The 13,476-nt window shown below is 45.8% G+C and overlaps 2 long non-coding RNA genes across 11 annotated transcripts; one reads left to right on the top strand and one right to left on the bottom strand.

The window, feature by feature from the left end:
* Positions 1-373: 373 nt before the first annotated feature.
* On the top strand, positions 374-2,326 carry LOC127040089 (uncharacterized). 10 transcript variants are annotated; one of them, XR_007771349.1, is made up of 6 exons: positions 374-471; positions 1,110-1,239; positions 1,428-1,460; positions 1,713-1,743; positions 1,934-1,996; positions 2,155-2,326. It is a non-coding gene; the product is annotated as an uncharacterized LOC127040089 (long non-coding RNA). The 10 variants fall into 10 exon arrangements; XR_007771354.1 differs by lacking the exon at positions 1,934-1,996 and having other exon boundaries at positions 1,143-1,206; positions 1,428-1,491; positions 1,713-1,776; positions 2,186-2,326; XR_007771348.1 differs by lacking the exon at positions 1,934-1,996 and having other exon boundaries at positions 1,143-1,206; positions 1,428-1,491; positions 1,713-1,776.
* Positions 2,327-2,507: 181 nt separating this feature from the next.
* Positions 2,508-13,426, bottom strand: LOC127040088 (uncharacterized). Its single transcript, XR_007771347.1, has 3 exons — positions 13,073-13,426; positions 5,608-5,659; positions 2,508-3,639 (listed from the first exon to the last, which is right to left on the bottom strand). It is a non-coding gene; the product is annotated as an uncharacterized LOC127040088 (long non-coding RNA).
* Between the last annotated feature and the right edge of the window lie 50 nt (positions 13,427-13,476).

Genomic DNA, 13,476 nt, shown 5'->3' with positions numbered 1-13,476 from the left:
AAGGAAAGCCAAATTTAAAAAACAGCAACATTTTAATGAAGAGGCAAGGAAAAAGTGTAATGTATTCTCAAAACCAAATAAGCACCATCTGGGATTGTATCATTTTTAATTATGTCCTATTTTCAAGGCCTTTATTACATACATAGAGCCTGTGAGTAAGTTTCCTCTCTTGTAAAATTGTATAGGGGAAAGAACATAAAAACGGCCATCCTGAGTCAGACCAATGGTCCATCCAGCCCAGTATCCTGTCTTCCAACAGTGGCCAATGCCAGGTGCCCAGGCGGGAATGAACAAAACAGGGCCATTGTCAAGTGAGCCATCCCCTGTCGTCAGGGCTTAATTTGTACTGAAAGAGGTGTCAGGCTCAAGCATTATTTTTATATTCATAACCGATGCAGCAAGTCCAGAGGCGCCGGGGCTCTGAACCGCCAGGCCCAGAGGTGCTGGGGCTCTGAACTGCCAGGCCCAGAGGTGCTGGGGCTCTGAACCGCCAGGCCCAGAGGTGCCAGGGGGCTCTGAACCGCCAGGACCAGAGGTGCCAGGGGGCTCTGAACCGCCAGGCCCAGAGGTGCCAGGGGGCTCTGAACCGCCAGGCCCAGAGGCGCTGGGGCTCTGAACCGCCAGGCCCAGAGGCGCTGGGGCTCTGAACCGCCAGGCCCAGAGGCGCTGGGGCTCTGAACTGCCAAGCCCATAGGTGCCAGGGGGCTCTGAACTGCCAGGCCCAGAGGTGCCGGAGCTCTGAACCGCCAGGCCCAGAGGTGCCAGGGGGCTCTGAACTGCCAGGCCCAGAGGTGCCAGGGGGCTCTGAACCGCCAGGCCCAGAGGTGCCAGGGGGCTCTGAACCGCCAGGCCCAGAGGTGCCGGGGGGCTCTGAACTGCCAGGCCCAGAGGTGCCAGGGGGCTCTGAACTGCCAGGCCCAGAGGTGCCGGGGCTCTGAACTACCAGGCCCAGAGGCGCTGGGGCTCTGAACTGTCAGGCCCAGAGGTGCCGGGGCTCTGAATCACCAGGCCCAGAGGCGCCAGGGCTCTGAACCACCAGGCCCAGAGGTGCCGGGGCTCTGAACTGCCAGGCCCAGAGGTGCCGGGGCTCTGAATCACCAGGCCCAGAGGTGCCAGGGGGCTCTGAACCGCCAGGCCCAGAGGTGCCAGGGGGCTCTGAACCGCCAGGCCCAGAGGTGCTGGGGCTCTGAACCGCCAGGCCCAGAGGTGCCAGGGGGCTCTGAACTGCCAGGCCCAGAGGTGCCGGGGCTCTGAACTACCAGGCCCAGAGGCGCTGGGGCTCTGAACTGCCAGGCCCAGAGGTGCCGGGGCTATGAACCGCCAGGCCCAGAGGTGCCGGGGCTATGAACCGCCAGGCCCAGAGGTGCCAGGGCTCTGAACCGCCAGGCCCAGAGGTGCCAGGGGGCTCTGAACCGCCAGGCCCAGAGGTGCCAGGGGGCTCTGAACCGCCAGGCCCAGAGGTGCTGGGGCTCTGAACCGCCAGGCCCAGAGGTGCCAGGGGGCTCTGAACTGCCAGGCCCAGAGGTGCCGGGGCTCTGAACTACCAGGCCCAGAGGCGCTGGGGCTCTGAACTGCCAGGCCCAGAGGTGCTGGGGCTATGAACCGCCAGGCCCAGAGGTGCCGGGGCTATGAACCGCCAGGCCCAGAGGTGCCAGGGCTCTGAACTGCCAGGCCCAGAGGTGCCAGGGGGCTCTGAACTGCCAGGCCCAGAGGTGCTGGGGCTCTGAACTGCCAGGCCCAGAGGTGCCAGGGGGCTCTGAACCGCCAGGCCCAGAGGTGCCAGGGGGCTCTGAACCGCCAGGCCCAGAGGCGCTGGGGCTCTGAACCGCCAGGCCCAGAGGCGCTAGGGCTCTGAACCGCCAGGCCCAGAGGTGCTGGGGCTCTGAACCGCCAGGCCCAGAGGTGCTGGGGCTCTGAACTGCAAAGCCCATAGGTGCCAGGGGGCTCTGAACTGCCAGGCCCAGAGGTGCTGGGCTCTGAACTGCCAGGCCCAGAGGTGCCAGGGGGCTCTGAGCTGCCAGGCCCAGAGGTGCTGGGCTCTGAACTGCCAGGCTCAGAGGCACTGGGGCTACGAACTGCCAGGCCCAGAGGTGCCAGGGCTACGAACTGCCAGGCCCAGAGGTGCCAGGGGGCTCTGAACTGCCAGGCCCAGAGGTGCTGGGGCTCTGAACCGCCAGGCCCAGAGGTGCTGGGGCTCTGAACTGCCAGGCCCAGAGGTGCCAGGGCTACGAACTGCCAGGCCTAGAAGTGTCGAGGCTACGAACTGCCAGACCCAGAGGTGCTGGGCTCTGAACTGTCAGGCCCAGAGGTGCTCGGGCTACAAACTGCCAGGCCCAGAGGTGCCAGAGCTACGAACTGCCAGGCCTGGAGTTGCTGGGGCTATGAACTGCCAGGCCCAGAGGTGCCGGGGCTCAGCCCTGGCATGAATTAAGCGCTGCCTCATCCAGTCCAAGCTTCTGGCATTTGGAGGTTTAGGGACACCCAGAACATGGTGTCATATCACTGATCATCTTGGCTAAAAGCCCTTAATGGACCTATCGTCCATCAACTGATCTAATTCTTTTTTGAAGCCAGTTATATTTTTGGCCTTCACAACATCCCCTGGCAATGTGTTCCACAGGTTGGCTGTGCGTTGTGTGAAGAAATACTTCCTTTTGTTTGTTTTAAACCTGCTGCCTATCCATTTCATTGGGTTACCCGTGGGTCTTGTGTTATGCGAAGAGGCAAACAACACATCCATGGTCTCTTTCTCCACACCATGGATGTTTGTATAGTCCTCTGTCATATCCCCCTTTTGTAGTCTCTTTTCTACAATGTACAGTCTCAATCTTATTAATCTCTTCTCATATGGAAGCTGTTCCATGCCCCACTCATGTTTAGTGCCCTTCTCTGTGCTTTTACTAATTCTAATATTAGAAGAAGAAAAGTCCATTGTGTTTACTGAAAGGTTTGCAAGACGAATGTTCATGCCAATTTGTTTGTAGTAATTGGGTTTAGCTACAGAAATATGCTGGCAATTGATTATGTAAGTTGCTAAAGTTTTCCCACAGAAAGAACATTTATACCAATGCCACTTTTTCATATGGCGTTTTGTTTTCATACATCAGAGGAATATGGGGCTAATTTTTGGAAACTAATATATTTTTTACAGTTCCCCTAAAACATTTTATTTTAAATTCCAGCACAAATTTTCTCTTCCAAATGAACAGTTGGAGAAACACTTTCCTAACAGGCCAAGTGTCTGATCCAAAGCTTATTGGTGGCAGGGGGGTTGTTCCATTGGCTTCAATGGAACTACAACACACTAGTAAAGTTACTCGTCTGTTTGCAGGATCAGGTTCAAATGTTACTTTCTAGCCATGCCCTGTATGGGAATTCTGGGTTTGTTTCTCTTGTGCACAGTCTTCGGGCTCTGATCCAAAGCGCAGAGCAAGCGGAGTCTTTCTATTGATTTAAATGGGCTTTGCATAGCCCCAAAGCCTTGCATACTTATCGGGCCTGCTTCTTCTGTTACTTCTGTTGGTGTACCTTGGGCGTAACTCCCTCTGTGACGCTGGCAGTGAGGTGCCAGCTCGTGCCAAGGTGCCCGTGTCTCCACTGAATTCTGACAAATACAGAGCTGGATCCAGCCTGGCTTGCCTGTGTGTCAGAATTGTTAAAATAGGTGATAAGAATGTGTTTAGTGTTTAGACTAGTTAATGCCATTGCTGCCGGCATTAATTCCCCCGTATCACATCCGTGCCCCATAGCGTAAGGGAACATTTGAGCGGTTGTATTGTGAGCCTCTGTAACCATGTAAATCACCAGCCAGGAGAGAGACGTTAACTCGTGTGAAATGCTGATCTCTGGCGGGAGGTGTTCCAGCCTGCCCGACAAGCAAGGCCCAGCGACACCAAGTGAACTAGAGTGGAACATTAAAGAGGACAAAAGACTTTGTTGTTTATTCCCCCTTTCTCTCCCCCCCCCCCCATGAAGATGAGTCTTGCGAGTGAATTCCTCCCATCGGTTGAGTTTGCAGAGCAGAAGGGGAAAGGGACTGAAAACCCGTAATGAAGGAGATTGGATCTTTAGGCTACTTGGACTCTGGGGGGCAGCGGGGGGCAGGCATGCGAGGCATAAGCAAGAGAACCCCAGTGCTTGGCCTGGGTTAGCCCTAAAGGACACATAGAACTTGCTGCTTATCACAGACGCTTCTATTACTTCTTGAAATTTAGGATTGGGACTCATTTGTGTGTGGGTTTACCTGCTTTAACCTCGTGCCTAACTCTCTTGGTTCCTTTTCCTGCATTATAAATCTGGAGACAGTTTATTGTAGGATTGGCTACAATTTGTCTTTGGTGGGAGGTATAAAGCGCCATGGACCTGGGGTAAGTGACTGGTCCTTTGGGACTGGGAGTAACCTGAATATTGCTGCGATTCATGGTGTCAGGGGCCGGCAGGCTCCCCTGGGTGGCAGGACAGACTGGAGCACCCAAGGGGACACTCCAAATTAATGCTGCCCCACAGCACCTGAGGCGTTTACACTCGATAACTGGTTAGTGAAATCTAAGTATAGAACTCACCCCCGATATGGGGATTGTGCCCTGGTTCCTAACACTCTGCCCAGAGGCTGGGACTCGTATTCTTGAGCCACTGCAGGGCAGCTTGACACACTCCATGTCAGTGAAGTTTCTCCAAATTTACACCTGCAAAACTGACAGCAGAATCTGCCTCATGGACTCCAGCAAGTGTTTCACCAGGTCCGCACATCTATACCCTGTCCAAACCCACTGACTGCTGGGGACAATGAGACACCAAGTAATGAATTACCCAATACATTCACAACTCCAAGGGGCAAATTCTGATCTTCATTTACACCACTTCAAATGCAGAGGCATTCCCGATTCACTCCACCGTAACTGAGATTAGATTCAGGCTTTTGGTTAGGCTCAGGTAGTCAGGTACCTAACGGCCTTTTGTTTGTTGTAGCAATTGATTAAAATTCCAAGCTTATTTCCCCCTCTCTTTCTTAGCTTTAAGAGGAAACAATGGCCTCATTTTGTCCTCACGCAGCTTCCAGAAAGCATACACAGAATGCCGGCAGTGTAGTTAAACAATGACACGGATATTTAAGGGTTAATCATCAGTGGGTCTGAGCAGTTTTACAAGTATTACTCCAATTTGCAGGGACTTGTTGCATGCAAACGTTTGCTCCTATCACACTGACTTTTAAAAGAGACAGTGTCCTCGCATAACTACTTTCATTTTGTTGGGAGTGTGAGCTAGAACAAAGCGGTTGGACCTAGGCTCCCAGGGCTACAGGGGACTGGGGAAATTCCTGGGCCCTTTCAGCCAAAAACTGTTTGAACTGAAACATTAATATTTCTACTCATACTAGGACCTTTCCCCTCTGTTTTTATAAATTCAAATTTTGGGCCTGAAATTAGCTGACACAGCCCCTTTAAATGTTGTAACTAATCTGTGGCATATAGAAATGTCATCAGTGTCACGTGGCTACACATTGTGGCTACTTGGGATTTTTTGGTGGCAACAGGGTTAACTGAGATCCTCTTGCTTCTAAAGCACAGACTCCACCTGCTACTTGACCTAAAGGAGGACAACTATTACCTCTGAGCAGTATGGAGCCTATGAAATACACTTCCAGTCAGCAGGGGAGCAGCTGTAACATATACAGAGAAGCCATCTTAAGGTCTCACAATGAAATAAAATAAATAGTTATCTATTACTTGGATTGTGAGGTGTTTGGGGTGGGGCAATATTTTTGTTCTATTTATGTGCAGCGCCTTGCACAAGGAGGCCCTGGTCTGAGACAGCATAATAAATAAATAAACAAATACATGCGAAAATATAAATTAGTGCTGTTCAACACATGGGGAAGAATTGCATGGGCAAATTTGCAAAAATGCTTTCCTTTAAAAAAATAATTTAATACACTGTAAAAATTGGAAATTTTGAAAAAGTTTGCCCATCTTGAAAAAAGTTAGCCAGCTCTATAGTTATTGAAAAAAGAAGGGTCATTTTTTTGGAAATATTTTGTTGAAAGGTGTGGGGTTTGTTTTGTTTTTTTAAATTTTTTGCTGAAATGTCAACATTTGAAAAATACGCCCCACCCACTTTAATACAAATGTACAATTATGATTAGGGCGATTAAAAAAATTAATTGTGATTAATCGCATGATTAAAAAAATTAATCGTGATTAACTGCACTGTTAAACAATAATAGAATACCATTTATTTAAATATTTTTGTTTTTTCCCTACATTTTCAAGTATATTGATTTAAATTACAACACAGAATACAAAGTGTACAGTGCTCACTTTATATTTATTTTTTATTATAAATATTTGCACTGTAAAAAATAAAGAAATCGTATTTTTCAATTCACCTCATACAAATACTGTAGTGCAATCTCTTTATCATGAAAGTTGAACTTACAAATGTAGAATTATGTACAAAAAAACTGCCTTCAAAAACAAAACAGTAAAACTTTGGAGCCTACAAGTCCACTCAGTCCTATTTCTTGTTCAGCCAATCGCTCAAACAAGTTTGTTTACATTTGCAGGAGATACTGCTGCCTGCTTCTTATTTACAATGTCACCTGAAAGTGAGAACAGGCATTCACATGGCATTATTGTAGCTGTCATCAAAAGATATTTGAGTGCCAGATGAGTTAAAGATTCATATGTCCTTTTATATTCAACCACCATTCCAGAGGACATGCGTCCATGCTGATGATGGGTTCTGCTCGATAATGATCCAAAGCACAGCGGACCGACACATGTTCATTTTCATCATCTGAGTCAGATGCTACCTGCAGACGGTTGATTTTCTTTTTTAGTGGTTTGGGTTCTGTAGTTTTTGCATCAGAGTGTTGCCCTTTTAAGACTTTTGAAAGCATGCTCCACACCTCCTCCCGCTCAGATTTTGGAAGGCACTTCAAATTCTTAAACCTTGATTCGGTGCTGTAGCTATCTTAGAAATTTCACACTGGTACCTTCTGTGCGTTTTGTCAAATCTGCTGTGAAAGTGTTCTTAAAACAAACAACATGTGCTGGGTCATCATTCGAGACTGCTTAACATGAAAGATATGACACAATTCGGGTAAAACAGAGCAGGAGACATACCAGTACTATTCTTCCCTGAGGAGTTCAGTCACTAAGTAATTATCACATTATTTTTTTAACAAGCGTCATCAGCATGGAAGCATGTCCTCTGAAATGGTGGCCAAAGCACTAAGGGGCATATGAATGTTTAGTGTATCTGGCATGCAAATACCTTGCAATACCGGCTACAAAAGTGCCATGCGAACACCTGTTCTCACTTTCAGGTGACATTGTAAATAAGCAGTGGGCAGCATTATCTCCTATAAACGAAACAAACTTGTTTGTCTGAGCGATCGGCTTAAGAAGAAGTAGGACTGAATGGACTTGTAGGCTTTGACATTTTGCATTGTTTTGTTTTTGAGTGCAGTTATGTAACAAATAAAATCTACATTTGTAAATTGCACTTTCACAATAAAGAATTGCATTGCAGTACTTGTATGAGGTGAACTGAAAAAACTATTTCTTTAATCATTTTTACAGTGCAAATATTTTTAATAAAAACTAATAATAAAAAGTGAGCACTGTACACTTTGTATTCCATGTTGTAACTAAAATCAATATATTTAAAAATATAGAAAAACATCCAAAATAGTTAATAAATTTCAATTGGTATTCTGTTGTTTAACAGTGCAATTCAAACTGTGATTAATTTTTTTAATTGCGATTAATTTTTGAGTTAATCATGTGAGTTAACTGCAATTAATCAACAGCCCTAATTATGATACATAAACAGCAGTGTATATAACTAAGGACCAGATCCTAAATCCATTGAACCATGACCACTGAACAGACAATATAATATAATATAATATAATATAATATAATATAATATAATATAATATAATATAATATAATATATAATATATAAAACTATGGTTCCAATCCTGTAAACACTCATCCATAGGCTTAGTTCTAAATCAATGAGTGACTAGGGCCTACACAGGCCAATTGCAAATTTTACAGTTGAATGTAAAATGTAAAACTCCCTCCTGATTAAAGTAATTGAGTTTAAAATGCCTTTTTTGTCAGGGTTGCACTAGTAAATTCAAGCTCTCAAATGTTCATGGAAGGCAAACCTGGTTACACAGCAAAATCACTCAATCTGAAGGAATTATCACAAGCAATTTTTGCTTGCTGTTTTATAATCTTTAATGGGCTGATTTCCCTTGTCATCTGGGAGAGCAGTAAATATGAGAGGTGGCTAATATTTCCTGCCAAAAAAAAAAAATCCCAAAAATTTTCACAGAAGAATTCACAAGAATCTCTTACCTGATTTTTATCAAAATTCCTGTATACTAGGAGATTTTATAATAGATAGCAAAGTGGTTAAAAAAAGTAATTTGTAAATACAAGAGGTAAAATCCATTTTAAAATTTTGCAGGTTTTTTTCATTCTTTTTCATCTAAATTTTGAACTTTTCAATGTTTCAAATCAAAGAGAGACACATCTGGATACAAGAAAATGTAACAAATAAAGAAAATAGCTGTATATCTTAGACTTAAAGGGCTGGATGTTCAGCCAATGTTACTGATCTTAGCTCTGTCGACTTCATTATTTATATCGGTTCAGGATCTGGTCCAAAAAGCCATATACGTTCATGGATTTTCCACAAGTTAGTCAAAGGAAGAATATTGCTCCTTATATCTAATCAAGCTGCATAAAAATCATGCAAATTAATTTGGACGTAAAATCTACCAAACTTCTCTGCTACAATCCAGTTTTAGGGATCAAATTTCCCCGATTATCATTTTGGATATAAGTCTGTGACGCGTGTGGCAGTCAGACACTGCAACCAAGAGTAAAAATGTACCTTAGCAGAGGACAATGCAAGAGACAGACACAGGAATTCGACTAGTAAAAAGCTAATGGTGAGTGTGTTATATTTCCCCTCCATAAGAGGGGATCTCATACGGCAGGGTATTACTTAAAAGGTAACTGCATGCATTTTGCTGAGCCCAGCATTCTGAAAGTTGACACTAAGAAGTTCTTATCCCCATAAATAAATTGAGAGGTGTCCCTTTTTTTTTCAAAGAAAACTTTTGACAGGGATGGTATCCCAGACACAATGTTTTAAACCCAGATCTTACGTGCCTCGAAATTCAGGGGATGTTCAGTTCTGGGGACTTGCTTTGGTCTCTTAAAGGGGCGAGGCACGAATGTAGACAAGGACCTGGGCTTTCCCCGTTTTGGAGAATCTTCAGAGCTACTGTTTCAGCCCTCTAATTTTAAACGCTGTTGGGTGAGATTCATCTTGTGCCAGCACAAGATATCGCTTAAGTAGGACTTAAGTAGTTCATAGGCCTTTCACAGAGGCGAATTTCACCCCTAGAGTATTTCCAGGTAGATCCCATTTGGGGAGGTGGCTCAGGTAAAGAAGCCAATTCTGATTCGACAGCTGTCACATAAACTCTCACACTTAAACGAAAGGCCTGATTCTGCTCTTGGGGTCCATCAGGAACAGCTCAACTGAAGCCTATGGAGTTAAGCTGGTGTAAAAACACCTTCAGTGAGAGGAAACTCCAACCCCAAAAGCTTGTTTGTTTATTTTATATTAAGCATTATGGTGACCTGCAAAAAACAAAATAAATAAAAAATAAAAACCAATTGAATTGAATTGGGCTCATGCCTGTTTCTGCTTCCTTGGAGAAGGCCTAAAAAAGGATTTGGGGGAAATAGGTTCTCTTTTAGTGCTGGGATTTTACATTAGTAATTAAGGGCATAGCTACCTTGAGCAGGCCTATGGCTGAGCTAACAGAGGACTAAATTTGAACAAAGACCTGGAGTTTAGCCCTGATTCTGCAAAGATTTACTCATGCTTAATTTGACATGTCCATAGGACAACTCACAGCAGATACAATTAAGCACAGACATAAGTTTTTGCAGTACCAGGGACTTCGGTAGTAAGATCCTTGAGGCAGGGACTGTCCAGTACTAATATATACCCAGCACGGTGGCTCCCTGGCCTTGGCAGGGGCCTCTAAGTGCTACAAAAATAGTAATTAATATGTTTATATATTAGAGTGGGTCAAAAATAGGGGGAGGAATTGCCCAGCCACATTTTCAGTTTTTTCTCCTCTTTTATTCATGGTCTAACACTGCACTATTACTGTGGTGTGGGAAATCCAACTAACTGGGGGAGGCGGATTTCAATGTGGCCTGTCTAAAATCCTTTGGGTTTTGTTAACACTTGTTTAATTCTCATACTTGAGGTCCCTCTGAAAATCCAGTACTTCCAACCTTGCAATTTAAAGGTGACAAAGCACCTACTTGTGAATCCTCCAAACAATTTTTAACACTAGGGAGAGGGGAGGGGGAGACAAGCTTTGGCCTTCCTGACTATACACACAGAGACACATACACAAAAATCTGGCAGAGCTTCAAAGAAGAAGAAGAAAAAACCCATTTTGCCCCCTTTACAGATCACCTTTCATATTTCCCTTCTGTCCCTTGGACCCACACTGGAGCAGGCTGGTCCCTACATTTACAAGTCTTTAAGATCCCAGCCTGCCAGTGATCACAAGTGACACCTCTTTTTCATGACCCCTCCTGCTGATATGCTTAGAAAAGCCAACTGTTATTAAAAACACCCTGTGCGTGTATTTCACAACACACTTCTGCTGATACAGTGCCTCTCACCTTGGGAACTTTCAGAACTGCTGAGTACTTTCCCTTTATGTCTCAGATTTGGCCTGAGAATAACCACTCTTTATTAAACCAGATCTGTGCGGTGTGTAGGTGCGAATACCAATTTTCCCCCAGAACATAAAACGATAATGAAAGTTCCCAGCACAATCTTGGGTTGGGCTTCTAGGAGCTACAGTGGTACAAAAGGATAATATAAAACCACATTGGGAAGAAATTCAAACTTCTAACACTGTGCCCAACACAGCCACTAAACTGCTGTGTTGGAACCATTAAGACATTGGCAAGTTCTTTTCAATGTTTATTTTTTTCTTAGTTTCTCCTGGTGCTAAATGCATAAAATAAAAACTACAGTCTCCTTCGCAAAGCAAGTTGCTTTCAGGTTTAACTTCCACAAGACTTATTTAGTTGGTACAGTGCAAATGAATTACTTATTTCAGCCAGGAGGCTGTTAATAGTCAAAACGGGGAAATGACTTTTTGTTAGGGAGCAGATGGTGATTTTTTTTTTAAATTCAGCTTGTAAATATAAATGTTTTTGGATAGAAAATGAAAGCGAAATTAGATCTTCATTTACATAGGCAAATTCTGTGCTGAAATAGACCACAAACAAACTGAATATAGAAGATATCAACACACAGATTATTCTATGTAATATACAATATCTTAGTATGTGTTTTCATGGGTTATGGAGAAGATGTGGGCATGTATAGCTCTCCAGATTATACAAAATCCCTGTTAAAATCGACATTATTCCTATTAAGAACGATCAGAGCTCTCTGAGCTACCTTGCACCAGGAAAAAAAAAATTTAAAATTAAAAAATAGTGCCTATGCAGCTTTCTGTAATTTTATAAACAAATACAAACTATTTAGTCTGTTTTACCATGTTAGGATCCTTTGACCAGAGAAATAACACTAGATTATGGTACTATTTGTTAAGTATTCTGTAGGTATCATATATAAAAATATACACATCCACAGTACATTTAACCATGACACTGAAAAAAAATCCCAGTTCGTTGCCTTTATATTAAAAAAACAGGGTGAGTTGTAAGAGGTAAAAAGCTTTTGCTGGTTGTGCTACTGCAATAGAAAGATGGGTTGAAAATACAGATCCATGCCTGTACATATTTAAATCTTTCACGCACACTAGAGCTTTGTCTATCACCTGTAGAGATAAGTAAATAATGAATATTGGTGCAAAATCGGTTTTTAAATATGTTTTTAATTATATCTGCTATTTATATGGTGATGGGGGCAAACTCCAGGCTGTCACTTCTTTGGTGGCAGTGTAACTTTTTTACCATATCCAATGTGTAACTTCACAAGCCCGCAGTCCTTTGGCCATCTCAGTCAATCTGCTGTTAAAGTTGTACCAAACAGTTGGAGATAAGTCACTGATCACCTCCGAGTACTGTGAACCCAGTTAGCCCCTAATGGGAAGCCGTCACCCCAAAGGAACTTTGCTTTGAGTTAAATATTATTAGTTTGTAGGAACATTCAAATGATCATTAATTTAAAAAAACATCATAAATCAGCAGTCAAAGCTAAAAGTGGGATCACAGACTGCAGAACATCTGGCATATGATTTTAACTGAAGGGTCAGTCTTTTTTCCCTCACTTTCTGGCGGGTGGGAATCAACGTGTCCCACACTCCCTCACCCCACTTCTCCTGGGGCCTGTTTCCTCGAGGTGCTGAGCACCCAGGGCCGCAGGTGGAATCAGGGGCAGCTGAGAAGCAGGCCCCTGGACAGCCCCATGCAGTTATTTCTTGACTCCCTAGCTTGGCTCACTCCTTTAATCCTTCCCCCTCCCAGCCACTCAGAAGTTCGAAGGCACGTTTCAAATTCAATCATTTGCCCACTGGGGCATGCCAGGGCTCTGCTGGAATTCATGGAGGCCGCGGTTAATGTTTGACGCTGTATTTTCAGACACACACCAGCGCTATAAGGGGGGCGGGGTTCAGCTCTGCTAGGGAACTCGGATCCGGTGCACTAGACTCTCCGTTTTTAAAATGGGTGTGTGCAGCTTTAAGAGATTGATTGGGGGGGCTGGGGGAAGGGGGAGGGGTGTCCTGGGAGCTCTGATGGGGGGGTCACTCTGTGGAGCAGGACTCTCCAGCTGTGTCACCTCTACAGCGGGGGGGGGGCGGGCGGGTGAGAGGAGTCCAGCCCCCCCCCCATGTAACTGCCCCTTGCAATCCGCTCTGCAGTGGCCGTGCAAGCCCCAAGCCGGTGTGTGTCCCACGCACCCTCTGCAGCACGCGCAGGTGTGTGTGTGCCCGGCAGGGGATGCACGGGGCTGTGACACGGCGGCTCACACTCACCCCTCCCAGCTCGGTCGAGCCTGCGGGCTCCTGCTAGGATGCGGGCACAGCCCCTGCTCCGCCGCCGCCCCCCTACCATCGCGGACATCCCGCGGCTGCTCAGCGGACACCTCGGCTCGCCCCCCTGGAGCTGGGGGGGAGAAGCCCCATTCCCCGCCCCCACCAGAGGGATCCCCCCGTGCGGCTGTGCCCGGTGTCCTGGCGAGGGGGAGGAGGCAGAGGAGGAGGCTGCGGCGCGGCGCGGGGAGGAGAGAGGGGAGGGATGCGATGGGGAAGGGGGGGTGCCGGCGGGCGGCTGCAATCCGGAGCGATGCCCGTCCGGAGTTGGTGTTGGGGGGGGGAGGGGAAGATGTGAGCTTTTCTTTCCCATAGCTGCAGAGGGGGCGATGGCCTCCCCATAGCCA

Source organism: Gopherus flavomarginatus, chromosome 24 (assembly GCF_025201925.1).
Source record: "Gopherus flavomarginatus isolate rGopFla2 chromosome 24, rGopFla2.mat.asm, whole genome shotgun sequence".
Taxonomy (NCBI): domain Eukaryota; kingdom Metazoa; phylum Chordata; order Testudines; family Testudinidae; genus Gopherus; species Gopherus flavomarginatus.
Note: the sequence above shows the minus strand (reverse complement) of the source record. Positions and strands in the feature narration are given on the sequence as shown.